We start from the raw sequence: 13,548 nt of genomic DNA, 5'->3' as shown, positions 1-13,548 counted from the left end.
TTAATGCTTTGCTAGCAAAAGAGAAACACAAGGGATTCCCGTCCCAAAGGCTGTGCCTCTCCCCACCAGGAGGAACAGGGAGATTTTAAAGGAGCTCTTCAAGGGCTACATTCCAGGTGTGCCCTGACAGGGAGCCCAGGGTGTGTTGAGATTCACTTGTTAATTGAATTGTCACTTCCTAGATCCTCTGGCTGACATCTCCTTCATGTGGAGCATAGAAAATTCAGGTTAATCTTGCACCCCGCCCTGCCTGTGGGAGGGGGGGAGTGGGGAAGGGGGCAGATTAGGTGGGAGAAGAGGGAGAAAAGGAAAAGGAAAGAATGTCCCTTTTATGTTTGTATGTATTTACTTATATTTGGGGGGGATTGGTACCAGGAACTGAACCCAAGGTCACTTAACCACTGAGCCACATTCCCAACCCTTTTATATATATTTTATTTAGAGACAGGGCCTTGCTAAATTGCTGAGGTTGGCTTTGAACTCCTCCTGCCTCAGCATTCCGAGCTAATGGGATTACAAGTATGTGCCACTGGGCCCAGCAAAATATTCCTTTTTTGGGAGCCATTTTGTGGCTCAGTGGTAGAGCGCTTGCCTAGCACATGTGAGGCACTGGGTTCGATCCCCAAAACTACATAAAAAAGCTAAATTAAATGAAGGTATTGTGTCCATCTACAACTAAAAATAAAAAATAAAATAAACCTCAGGCCGGGCCAGGTGGAGCATGCCTGTAATCCCAGCAGTTTGGGAGGCTGTGGCAGGAAGATCATGAGTTCAAAGCCAGCCTCAGCAAAAGCAAGGCACTAAGCACTCAGTTGTTGGGGACCACAGATCAAGTCAAGATGGCGCCTGGCAGTTTGCCAGGAGGAGTGGTTTGTGAAGCTACGCCACCGTGCCATTAAGTTGGTGGAGATTCCTTATTGGCTGAATGCCATAACTGGATGATGCTAATTGAGTCTAGCTGTGTGTAATCAGTTAGGTCTATATACCTCTGCTGTTTTGCAATAAGGCGGCTCCTGCTACCTTGGGTTCCACTACCTTGAGTTCTCGCTCAGTTCCCACTAAGTTTTCCCTACAATAAAGCAGTTCCCGCTTCAACCTTCAAGTTGCTTGTCACCTCCCAGTTATTTGCCCAGCCGGACTGCGGCACTCAGTGAGACCCTGTCTCTAAATAAAATACAAAATAGGGCTGGGGACGTGGCTCAGTGGTAGAGTTCAATCCTCGGTACCCCTCCTCCCCAAAAAAAGTAATAATAAAAGGCCTGGAGAATGAAGGGATAATTAAGACTAAAAGTAGTGAAAAACCAGCCTCTACCTCAGAGCAAAGCCTGTCCAAGGAAGGGACATGACCTTTGTCCTTGAAAAAAACCACAGAGCACTCCTAGGCACATTCCTACCCTGCTAAGTGGTTTATCTACAAATAACAGGAGAGATCTGCTGCGCCAGGTATCCCTGACTCAGGCTAGGTGGGGACCCATACCAACCCCCAGCAGCCCCAATCAGCATGAGACAGGGAAATACCTGGGATGCCAGATGACCCTCCCAGTAGTTTATGGTGTTGGGAAACCATGTAGTTCAGCACGAATACCCCCCTTGGCTTAAACCAATCAGTTCAAATGAATCCCCCTCTGGTACTAACTAATCACCCTTACCCAACTTGTTCCCGCCAGTGTATGTGCTAATCATGTTTTAGAGTTGTTATTTGATTTTCCAGCGGTGTGTGATGATTTGCTAATAGATACTATGATGTATATGGGGGTCCCTGCCTTCCCCAAAGAGTGTATAAAACTGCTGCAAACCCTGGGCTTGGGGCCTCTCAGTGTCACCAGTTGCTGTGTGCACGAGGAGGACCAAGCTAGCTCGAAATAAACACCTCTTTGCTACTTACATCGATCTCGGTCTCTGGTGGTCTTTTGGGGGACCCGAATTTGAGCATAACAGTAGTTAATATAACTAAATATTAAATATAGATGCTCTGACTTTTGATGGAGTTGTGTCCTGATTAAACCCACAGTAAATCAAAAACATAAGCACTTAATGCCCCTAACCTACAGAACAACATAACTTAGCCGGGCTTACCTTAAATGTGCTCAGAACACTTACATTAGCCTACAGTTGGGCAAAATCATCTAACACCAAGCCTGTGACAAATTCTTGAATATCTCATGTGATTTATTAAGTACTACACTGAAAGTAAAAACCAGAATGGCTGTATGGGTGCACCTTTCACTAAAGTTGAAAAAGCATTCAGTGGAATCATCGTAAGTGGGAGACCATCTGTAAAGTTTTGAGCTCTCTGACAGACAAAAGTATAAGCAAAAAGATTGCTAACTCTTCTGGGTGTGGTGGTCCACACCTATAGTCCTAGCTACTGGAGAAGCTAAGGCAGGAGAATCACTTGAACCTAGGAATTTGAGGTCAACCTGGGCAATACAGTGAAACTCCGTTTCAAGAAAGAAACGAAAAACAAAAAAAGATGGCTAAATGTAAAAACTCACTGCAAAATCATAGGAAACATGTCTGTTAGGAAGGAACTTTTTTTTCTGGCACTAAACTCTGAAAGTAATCTTTTTTTATTTGCAGTGCTGAGGATGTGACTTTTAGATAATCTACTTTGATTTAGGAAGAGAACTTGTAAAATCTAGAGGAAAGAATGGTTCGCACATTCTTTTGACCCTTTGAACCATCATATCAATCAGGATTTGGGCAAGGGCTTGTCATCAGCCAATTAATTAAAAAACAACTTCTGGTGAATATCTGGATTGTAGGAATTCTGTGATGTTGATTGACAGCAGACCCTTACATGCTTTAAAACACAAAAGATGGCAATGTCTATGACATCTCAACATGAAATGGAATGACATACTGAAGGCAGGACTAAAGCTATCTTTAAAAAAAAATAATCTTAGCCAGATGCAGTGGTGCATGCCTGTAATCCCAGAGGCTCAGGAGGCTGAGGCAGAAGGATCTTGAGTTCAAAGCCAGGCTCAGGGCTGGGGATATGGCTCCAAAAAAATACGCTCGCCTGGCATGTGTGCGGCCCGGGTTTGATCCTCAGCACCACTACAAAGATGTTGTGTCCGCCGAAAACTAAAAAATAAATGTTAAAAAAAAAATTCTCTCTCACTCTCTCTTTAAAAACAAAAAAATAGTTTTAAAAAAATCTTGGAAACTCATTTAAAAAAAATACCTCAACTTAAAAAAACAAGTAAAAACTTTGGACTTCATTAAAAAAAATATGGATGGCAAATAAGCACACAAAAAAAATGTTCAGTAGAATTAATCAATAGCTCAGTCAGTAGAGTGCTTCCCTTGCATGCATATGTTACTGGGTTCAATCCCTAGTACCACACACACACACACAAAAAGAATCAATCAATAGGGAAATGCAAATTGAAACCATGGAGTAAACTACCACACACCTGTTAGAAAAGCTAAAAAAGAAAGACTTAGAGACATTAAAAAAAAACCAAACAAACAAACAAACAAAAAAACTTAACCAGACAGTACCAAGCACAGCCAGGATTCAGAGCAATGGAATCTCACAGGTTGCTGGTAGGAATGCAAAATGGTATGGTTTCTTGGAAAACTTCTGGCACCTTCTTATAAATTTAAAAACATACTTAGCAGATGACCCAGACATTCCTGTTTGCTCAAGAGAAATGAAAACTTAAGTTCACACAAAAATCTATATATGAATGTTTACTGCAGCTTTTTGCATAAATTCTCCTAATTGGAAACAACTTAAATATTCTTTAACTGGTGAACGGACAAAGGAATAGTATAACCATATGGCGGAATATTACACAGCAATAAAAAAGGAAAGAACTATAGTTATATGCAACAACATGGATGAATCTTCAATACATTATGTTCAGTGAGAGAAACCAAACTCAAAAGACTCTCTGCTAGTGCTTAAAATGGCAAATATTATGCTATATTTACTTGATCACAATAAAAACAAAGACTATGTATATATAGAACTCCATTTGTATATCATTCTGGGAAAAGCAAAACAGCAGAAGCAGAGAACAGACCAGTGCTTGCCAGTGGGGAGTATGAAGGTTGACTATGAAGGTTCAGCACAAGTGAGACTGATGGGGGGAAGGTGAGAGGATTCTTCTCTATTTTTTAAATTTTTATTTATTTATTTTTAATTTTTTGGTACTAGGGATTGAACCCATGGGTACTAAACCTCTGAGTCACATCCACAGCCCTTTTTAAAAATATTTTATTGAGAGACAGGGTCTCACTGAGTTGCTTAGGGCATTCCTAAGTTGCTGAGCCTGGCTTTGAAGTCATGATCCTCCTGCCTCAGCCTCCCAAACTTCTGGGATTACAGGAATGCGCCACCACACCCAGCTGTTCTATATCTTGATTGTAGCACTGGTTACACAACTCTATGCCTTTGTCCTAATGTAGAGAATTGGTGTGTATGGTATATTTCTAGGACACTCTTCATTTGCACTAGCCACATTTCAAGTGCTCAGTCGTCATATGCAGCTGGAAACTGCCCAACAGACACTACAGATATATCATGATCTGAGAAAAAAGTAAGGTGTAGCTGGGGCTGTTGCTCAGTGGTGGAGCACTTGCCTCACGCTGTGAGGCACTGGGTTCAATCCTCACGCCACATAAAAATAAATAAAGCTATTGTGTCCATCTACAACTAAAAAAAAAAGTTAAAAAAGAAAAAAATAATAAGGTGTTTCCAGCCTAGAGCAGCCACCATCAAGTCAACAGAATGTTTGCACCGAGTAGAACATACTCCTTAAAATGATCAGTCTAAAAGAATTTTCAATCGTAATGAAAAGTTGTCAAGAATTCACTCAAGGGAGGCATCTTCCTGCCAATTGGCATCATCTTCAAAGGTGGCCTCGCCCCTTCCCTGTTCTTCTAGAACACTCCCTGAAAAGCCATTCCCTTTTATGTTGCCTCTGGCCTCACTTTCTTCTGCTCTCCTCTCTCTCCCTCCCTCCACATGCCCTGAACACCTCTTCACCCTGGTGAGAGCTTACTTCCCCTTTATGACCCAGTTGCAGTGGGCTTCCTTTCCCCAGATCCCCGCACCCCTGAGGGCAGGAACCAAGGCTCCCTCACCGCACACTGATATTTCTTCTACTTGTTTATTAAGTACCTCTGGGTGCGAGGAGAACCTGGGTGAGTGGGATGCAGCCCTGTTTCTAATCATCTCGTGGTCTGCTAGGGCCCCCAGACTTACAGGCACTTTCACACCTATTGCTAAGTGCCAAAGCAGAGTGCTCTGTGGTACAACAGGGGAAGCAGACCTAGCTCTGGGGAAGTCAACTTCCTCTGCATAACCCCTGAGGTAGGCCCTTCTGCTTTCCTTTTTTAAAAAATCTGAAGAAGTGTACACTTGGTTACACCAGCCAAAGGTGGACAGTTTTATTGAGGGGTACTTAAGTGGAGGAAAGGGAGGTGTCTATCATCTATGAACACAAGAAGAGAGATCACTCTCACTAGAGATTTCTCTCCTAGTGATCACAGAAGTTCTAATATAGAACTATATTATATACTGTAGTCCTGGGGGCTGTGTCCCCAGCAGTCTTGTCCCTTGGTGAAAACTCCCTGGTAGGATCCTCCATTGGAAACTCTTTTCTGTGCCACTCCAAAGAGACAATTCTCCCAAAGTAGCAGTACCAGGGAGCCAGGTCCCTGGTCAGCCTGTTCTGTCACTCCCCAGCGAAGCCTGAGTCACAAAAATGTACACAGAAATCAGTAGCTGCAAACCTCAAGAGCCAAGGATGTGGTACTTCCAATGTTCTTCTGAGTTTTTGGTTTTTGTTTTCTTTTAAATGAGGAGAAGCAAGGAGATGAGGCTTCAAAGCTAATTGTGCAGACTTTATTTCTATCTTCTAGGAAAAAAGGGTGTTTCTGAAGAGGGGAGAAAGTAATGTTTCTGGTGGTGAGCCAGAGTACTGCTCCTTCAAGGTCACACACCTTTAATCCCAGAGATTTGGGAGGATCACAAGTTGAAGGTCAACCTCCGCATTTTAGGAGACTCTCAGCAATTTAGCTAGACCCTGTCTCAAAAAAAAGAAAAAGAAAAAGAAATAAAAAGGGCTGGTGATGTAGCTCAGTGGTAAAGCACCCGGGTTCAATCCCCAGTACCAAAAAAATAAAAGAAAATAATAAAGAACACGATCCTGCTCCTCAAAAACACTTCCTCAGGCTGGGCTATAGCATAGTGGAAAAGTGCATACTTAGTATGCCTGGGTTCCTTGGGCACCTCAATCCAAAATCATCCCAGAAACCAAATCCAAAATTTTTTACTAATTACAATGATGTGGGTTTAAATACATCTTCTTTTTTTTTTTTAAGAGAGAGAGAGAGAAGAGAGAGATTTTTTTTTAATATTTATTTTTCAGTTTTCAGTGGACACAACATCTTTATTTTATGTGGTGCTGAGGATCGAACCCTGAACCCCACACATGCCAGGCAAGCACGTTACCGCTTGAGCCACATCCCCAGCCCCTCTTTTTTTATTATTATTTATTTAGTTATTTATTTTGGGGGGTACTAGGGATTGAACTCAGGATACACAACCTCTGAGCCACATCCCCAGCCCTATTTTGTATTTTATTTAGAGACAGGGTCTCACTGAGTTGCTTAGCTCCTTGCTTTTTGCTGAGGCTGACTTTGAACGTGGCAATCCTCCTGTCTCAGCCTCCCCAGCCGCTGGGACTACAGGCGTGGACCACCATGCCCGGCTAAAATGCAAATAAATTTGCAGCAAAAGGCATTTGGGCGGGGAGGGGGGGGGACTTGAAAAAGGCAGGAGGATGGAAGAACTAGAAAAACTTGCCAGTCTTATTTGAATTCTTATATCAGCTGAATAGATTGTAACTGATATCTAGACATTTTAATGACAAACAAATCGGGTTCCTGGAACAAAATTATTTTCCCTGTCTCTGAATTCTTTCAGTCTACAATACTTACTCAGTGCCTACTATTCGCTCAATCCTCCTCTAGGTGTTGCACTTTTGAATCTTTTGCATTTAGTACATTTTACCTTAAAATATGGTATATAGAAGTTCATGGATTTTAAAAATACCCCACAGGTAACGCTTGCTTTTCCGCCACTGAATGGTGAGCTTCTATCCCACCTCTATGAGGATGAGTCTCATCTGAGAAAAAGAACTTACTGAAAATATTCCAGTCAACTTTGTAGCCCTAATATTTGGGATATAAGAGATGCTTAATAAATGCCTGTACAGCCTGATACAGCAGAACATGACTGTAATCCCAGCAATTTGGGAGGCTGAGGCAGGAGGATCACAAATTCAAGGTCAGCCTCAGCAACTTAGCAAGACCCTGTCTGGAAATTTTTTTAAAAAGGGTTAGGGAGCTCATGGTAGAGTGCCCCTGAGTTCAATCACCAGTATTGCCTCCACTAAATAAAAAAATTGTATCATCCCTAAAGAAAAGGGGGACAGTGAAACACCATGTCCCTGAATGCCCACCACCCTGCCTTTCTATTCCCCAAAACCCAACTGAGTTAAGGGAAAATAATCAAAACTCTCAGCAGCAGCTTTGGGCTGGAAAGTCAGGACACACATGACCTTGAAGGACTCTGGCTCTTGTACACACTGGGAACTAGGGAAAGTGTAAGGGATGAGGCAAGTAAGTGTCATCTGTAGAAAGCTACTTCCTTGCATATACTCCGGAGAGTTGCTTCTTGCAATGATGGTCAGAGAAGCAAACTAATGCGATGGTGTCACTGCTTCTCCAGCCCAACATATAAAACCCTCGGCAGAACTGAGGGCACTGTGCAAAAGGATATGTGTCATTCTTGCAGCCGGCTGCCACTGGACAAAACACAGTGAGGAGGAGGAGCCTATGCTTTGCAAAACACCTAAAGGGATGGAGGTGCTGTCTGTCAGCCTGTCACCAGGGCACTCTTTTTTTTTTTTTTTCCTTTGGTACCAGAGATTGAATTTAGGGCACTCAAGCACTGAACCCCATCCCCAGTCCTTTTTATATTTTATTTAGAGCCAGGGTCTCATTGAGTTGCTTAGAGCCTTGCTAAATTGCTGAGGCTGACTTTGAACTCAATCATCCTGCCTCAGCCTCCCGAGCTGCTGGGATTACAGGCATGCGGCCACCATGACCGGCAGGGGCACTCTTCTTGAAGCAAGACCCTGTCTAGAAATTTAAAAGCTTTCATCTGATAAACCTATGTCTCCCATGCTGTTGCTGGGCACCCTCTTTGGCCCCACTGCCCTGGCACAACTGGGCTGCGGTCAAAACATCAATCAGTTAATAAACATTTGTTGAATGACCAAGAGACTTCCCTGTGTTCACCACTATGAGTTGATAAGACTAATGGGGTTAGGCCTGGCATGGAAAAAACTTGCCCTTGACCTCTATCTGTTATTGCCTCCAGCCTCTTTGGCTTTCCAGAAGCCCAGCCAAAACGTGAGGCACCTCTCTTTGGCAGTGTTTGCTCTGGAGTTTCCCAATGGACTGTCAGAGAGGGTCTGATGTTCTTGCTCAATCCTGCTTCCTCCTCTTTTCCTTCACAGATGTTCCTCCCATTAATACTGCAACAGTGGTCCACTTCACCTTTTGAACATAGCCCCCAGTGCTTATTTAAAAAGAGGTATGTTTTCCTTTTCCTCTTCTTCCTCTCCCCTTCCCTAACCTGGGGGTGGGGGAAAAGATTACCTCCCCTGTCCTGGTGTACACCCCCATGACAGGAAGGAGATGTGAAAATCTAGGAAGTGAGTACATACAATTAGGGAACACCTTGGGAACCCCGTGAAGGCACATCTGGAATGCAGGCTTTGAATAGCTTCTCTAAAAGCCCTGTTTTCCCTAATAGTAGAGCTTCCCCTCTGCATCTCCTTTGCTAGCAAAGCAATAAACCTTCTTTTTCCTTTTTCTCAAAACCATGTCCTCATTATTAAATTGGCATGAAAAGAATGGGCGATAAGGACCCAGCTTTAGGTAACAATACTTATACACTCCTAAATCTATGTCAACTTCTGCTTCCTAAAAAACCCCAACAAGTGACAAGGAACTTTAGTCTTAAACTCATTCAGGGAGACTTAGTATGAAAAGCCCATACAATTGCTTCAAGAACCAAAGCTGATTGACTGCATGAAATGAAGACAACTGTAAATATTTTCTAGGTGCTTTTGCATAAAATTACTTTGATGAAATTTAAGTGAAAAAATGAGTAACAAAATGGATAGAAAAGGAAGTATACCTCATTACGCCTTGATTTAAAAAGGGTCATTCTATTTAAAATTACATTGTGTAATATAATCCAAGGCTATAATGATTAAAAGCAGTATAATACTAGCACATCAAGGAATAGATGAACAGAACAGAATAGCACATCCTGAAGAAGACTCTTGAATATATATAATTCAATATTTGATAAAAAGTGGCTTTTGCAACCTGTAAGGAAAGGTTAGATTATTACATAAACATAGCTGGAAAACTGGGTAGCTACACTAGGAAAGAAAATTAGATCCCCCATATCAAAATACAATTTTGATGGATCAGAAACATTTTTAGTTTAATTAAACATTTTTAATGTTCTAAACATTTTTAAAAGTTATTAAAATATTAAAAGAAAATAAATCCAGGCATGGTGACATGCACCTGTAGTTACAGTTACTGAGAGGCTGAGGCAGAGGATCATGTACCCAGGGGTTCCAGGCCAGCCTGGGCAACATAGCAAAACCCTATCCCAAAAAATAAACAAACAAATAAAATATGATGTTTGTAATCTTGATTTAAGAAAATCTTTTGTAAAGAAGGACATAAATTCTAAAGGCCTTTAAAAAAAAAGAAAGATTTTACTCTATCAAAAATATTTTTTATAAAGTGAAAGATATTATAAATAAGGTTTAAAGATAAAAATTGGAGTCATATATTGTCAAGTATGTAAAATAGAAAAGATTGGGCTGGGGCTATGGGTCAGTGGCAGAGCACTTGCCTAGCGTATGTGAGGCACTGGGTTCAATCCTTAGCACCACATAAAATAAACAAATAAAATACCAGCTTTCTGTCCATCTACAACTACAAATTTAAAAAAAAGACTTATATTGGGGCTGGGGTTGTGGCTCAGTGGTAGAGTGCTCACCTAATATGTGCGAGGCCCTGGGTTCGATCCTCAGCACCACATAAAAATAAATAAAGGTATCATGTCCAACTACAGCTAAAAAATAAATACTAAAAAAAGATTAATATTGGGGCTGGGATTGTGACTCAGTGGTGGAGCACTTGCCTAGCACGGGAGGGACTCAGGTTCGATCCTCAGCACCACATAAAAATAAAGGCATTGTGTTGTGTCCATCTACACCTAAAAAAAATAAATATTTTTAAAAAAGATTAATATTAATAATACATAAAGAACTTCTTGGGCTGGGGATGTGGCTCAAATGGTAGCGCGCTCGCCTTGCATGCATGAGGCATTGGGTTCGATTCTCAGCACCACATAAAAATAAAATAATGATATTGTGTCCACCTAAAGCTAAAAAAATAAATATTTAAAAAAAAAAAGAACTTCTTAAGAAAAAGTCCATGCCAGGCTCCATGGAGCACACCTGTAATACCAGGGGCTCAGGAGGCTGATGCAGTAGGATCTCACGTTCAAAGCCAGCCTCAGTAATTTAGTGAGGCACTAAGCAACTTAGAGAGACCCCGTCTCAAAATAAAATACAAAAAGGGCTGGAGATGTGGCTCAGTGATTAATTTGCCCTGGTTCAATCTCCCCATATGAACAAAGAAAGAAAGGAAAGAAGGAAAATAAAGATATGAATCTCTCATTAGAATGTGGGGTGGTGGTGGGGGACAGAAATATTTACCTGAAGAAATATAACATTTTATAACAAAGATGTTCAGCCTCAGGCTGGGGTGGGGCTCAGTAATGGAGCACTTGTCTTGCAGGTGTAGGGCACTGGGTTCCATCCTCAGCACAGCATAAATAAATAAAATAAAGGTATTGTGCCCATACACAACTAAAAACAAGTCTTAAAAAAAAGATGTTCAGCCTCATGGTAAGATGGTCAGTAGACAAACAAATCAAAAAAAGAAAGATAATTATTATTTTTTTAAACAATTAAATTGGCAACAATTAAAATAATTCATTATGTGCAGTTTTGATGAGGTTTTGGGAAAATAAGTAACTTCGTGCTTTTTTTTTTCCCCATACTGGTAATTGAACCCAGGGGTACTCTATCATTGACTACATACTCAGCTGAGCCCCCCCCCCTTTTTTTTCTCTTTTTGGTACTGGGGAATGAACTCAGGAATATTCAATCACTGAACAACATCCCCAGCCCTATTTTGTATTTTTATTTAGAAACAGGGTCTCACTGAGTTGCTTAGCACCTCACTATTGCTGAGGCTGGCTTTGAACTTGTGATCCTTCTGCTTCAGCCTCCCAAGTTGCTGGGATTACAGGTATGCACCACCTAGCCAGGGTTCAGCCCTCTTTTATTTTTTATTTTGAGGCAGAGTCTTGCAAAGTTGTGCAGTCTGGTCTCAAACCTGATGCAAATTTGTAGTCTTTGTGTGGGGGAGGGGGGCGGGCATTGGGGATTGAACCCAGGGCCTTGTGCATGTGAGGCAGGTACTCTACCAACTGAACTATATCCCCAGCCCAAATTTGTAGACTTTTTGAAGGGCAATTGGTCAATATGTCAGATTTTGAAGGGCAATTGGTTAGTATGTCAAATAGAAATAGCATTTCTATTTCGCAAATCTCTTCTGCAGAAATGCAGGCAGGAAAAAGAGAAGGGATGATGGATGCAAGTGGGCAGATCAGAGCACCTGGAACCCTCAAGCATGACCTGGGATCCCACAGGATGGGCTGGAACCTCATCACTTTTCACTGCTACTATGCCCTCTTGCAGATCCAGGGCCCCTTGTCCAGACCAATGCATTCAGTGGCTCAGGAGGCTGAGACAGGAGGATCCTGAGTTCAAAGCCAGACTTAAGAAGTGAGGTGCTAAGCTAATTCAGTGAGACCCTGTCTCTAAATAAAATACAGAATAGGGCTAGGGATGTGGCTCAGTGGTCGCATGGCCCTGAATTCAATCCCTGGAACAACAACAAAAAAAAGATTTTTGCCTTTCATTGTATATAAATTTTACCTTGAAACAAAAAAAATATATACAATATGAACTTCAATCAATGATTTATATGCTGATTTTTTTTTAGGAGAAAGTGTACTGATGCCTGCAATTTACCCTGGAAAGCATCAAAAGGAAAATGAATGGATGGATAATCAGAGGGATAGATAGATATGAGCTAAAGCAAGTCTAGTAAAATATTAATCAAAGCGTTTAGGTGCTGAGGATACAGGTGTCCACTGTGTATTGAACACTGCAAAATTTTTGCAACTTCTTGTAGGATTGGAAATCTTTATAATAAAATATTTGGGGAAAATAATAGATTGATTTTGTGTGTACTGACATGGAGAGATATCCAGAACATAATTTTTAAAAATGAGCCTCAGAGCAGGGCCCAGTGGTGCGTGCCTGTAATCCCGGAGGCTTGGGAGGAGGAGACAGGAGGATCGAGAGTTCAAAGCCAGCCTCAGCCAATGGCAAGGCACTAAGCAACTCAGTGAGACCCTGTCTCTAAATAAAATACAAAATAGGACTGGGGATGTGGCTCAGTGAGTATCCCTGACTTCAATCCCCATTAACAAAAAAAAAAAAATGGGCCTGGGGGAAAAAGATAGAGTACACTATCATGGATATCAAAGAACAAAAATCTCACCAATGTGAGTAAATTAATAGAGGATACAGATTAGACAGATAACAATGGCAACCACTGTGGAGAAGAATGGAATTAGAGGTGCTATATTTTGAATATAAATGTCTCCCAAAGGTCCATATGTTAAAGGCTTGGCTACCAAGCTACACTTAAAAATAAAAATTTAAATGGATCAGAGTTCTAAACATTAAGAAAGGTTATAAAAGTATTAAATGAAACTGGGTATGGTGTTACACTCCTGTAGTCCAAGCTACATGGAAGACTGAGGAGGAAGATCAAAGGTTGAGGCCAGCCTGGACAACTTGACCATATTTCAAAACAAAAAAATTTAAAGGGCTGGAAATATAGCTCAGTGGTAGAGTGGCCCTGGGTTCAAATCCCAGTCTCTGTCTCTCTGTCTCTTTCTTTCTTTGCCTCTGCCTCTGTCTGTATCTCTGTCTCTGTCTCTGTCTCTCTCTCTCTAGGTTGTAGGGGCTCCATCCTTATGAACGGATTAATGCTGGTCTTGAGGAGTATGCTAGATCTCACAGGCGTTTGCTTTCACGAGAGCACATTGTTATAAACCGAGGCCATGCCACATGCTTGCCCCCTTCTGCAAGCATCCCTTAGCTTCTTTTTTCACATCATGTTGTGACGCAGCCAGGGGTCTCTCACAGGCACCATGCTGTTGGAACCATCCAACCACCAGAATTGTGAACCTAATAAACTTTGGTGTATGTGTGTGTGTGTGTGAGAGAGAGAGAGATTAGGTATCTAACTGTGGGGCACTTCACCACTGAGCTACATCCCCAG

The 13,548-nt window shown here is 41.6% G+C and overlaps 1 long non-coding RNA gene across 2 annotated transcripts in view; it reads left to right on the top strand.

The window, feature by feature from the left end:
* Positions 1-13,548, top strand: part of LOC125620445 — a 47,077-nt gene that overhangs the window by 14,129 nt on the left and 19,400 nt on the right. Inside the window, exons 2-3 of one of the 2 annotated variants that reach the window (XR_007352125.1) lie at positions 8,544-8,620; positions 11,749-12,017. This is a non-coding gene — a long non-coding RNA (uncharacterized LOC125620445). Of the gene's footprint in view, positions 1-8,543; positions 8,621-11,748; positions 12,018-13,548 lie in introns of those variants that run through there. The other variant, XR_007352124.1, reaches the window with a different exon arrangement.

The sequence above is a fragment of the Marmota marmota genome, unplaced genomic scaffold (genome assembly GCF_001458135.2).
Source record: "Marmota marmota marmota unplaced genomic scaffold, marMar, whole genome shotgun sequence".
In the NCBI taxonomy this organism is placed as follows: domain Eukaryota; kingdom Metazoa; phylum Chordata; class Mammalia; order Rodentia; family Sciuridae; genus Marmota; species Marmota marmota.
Note: the sequence above shows the minus strand (reverse complement) of the source record. Positions and strands in the feature narration are given on the sequence as shown.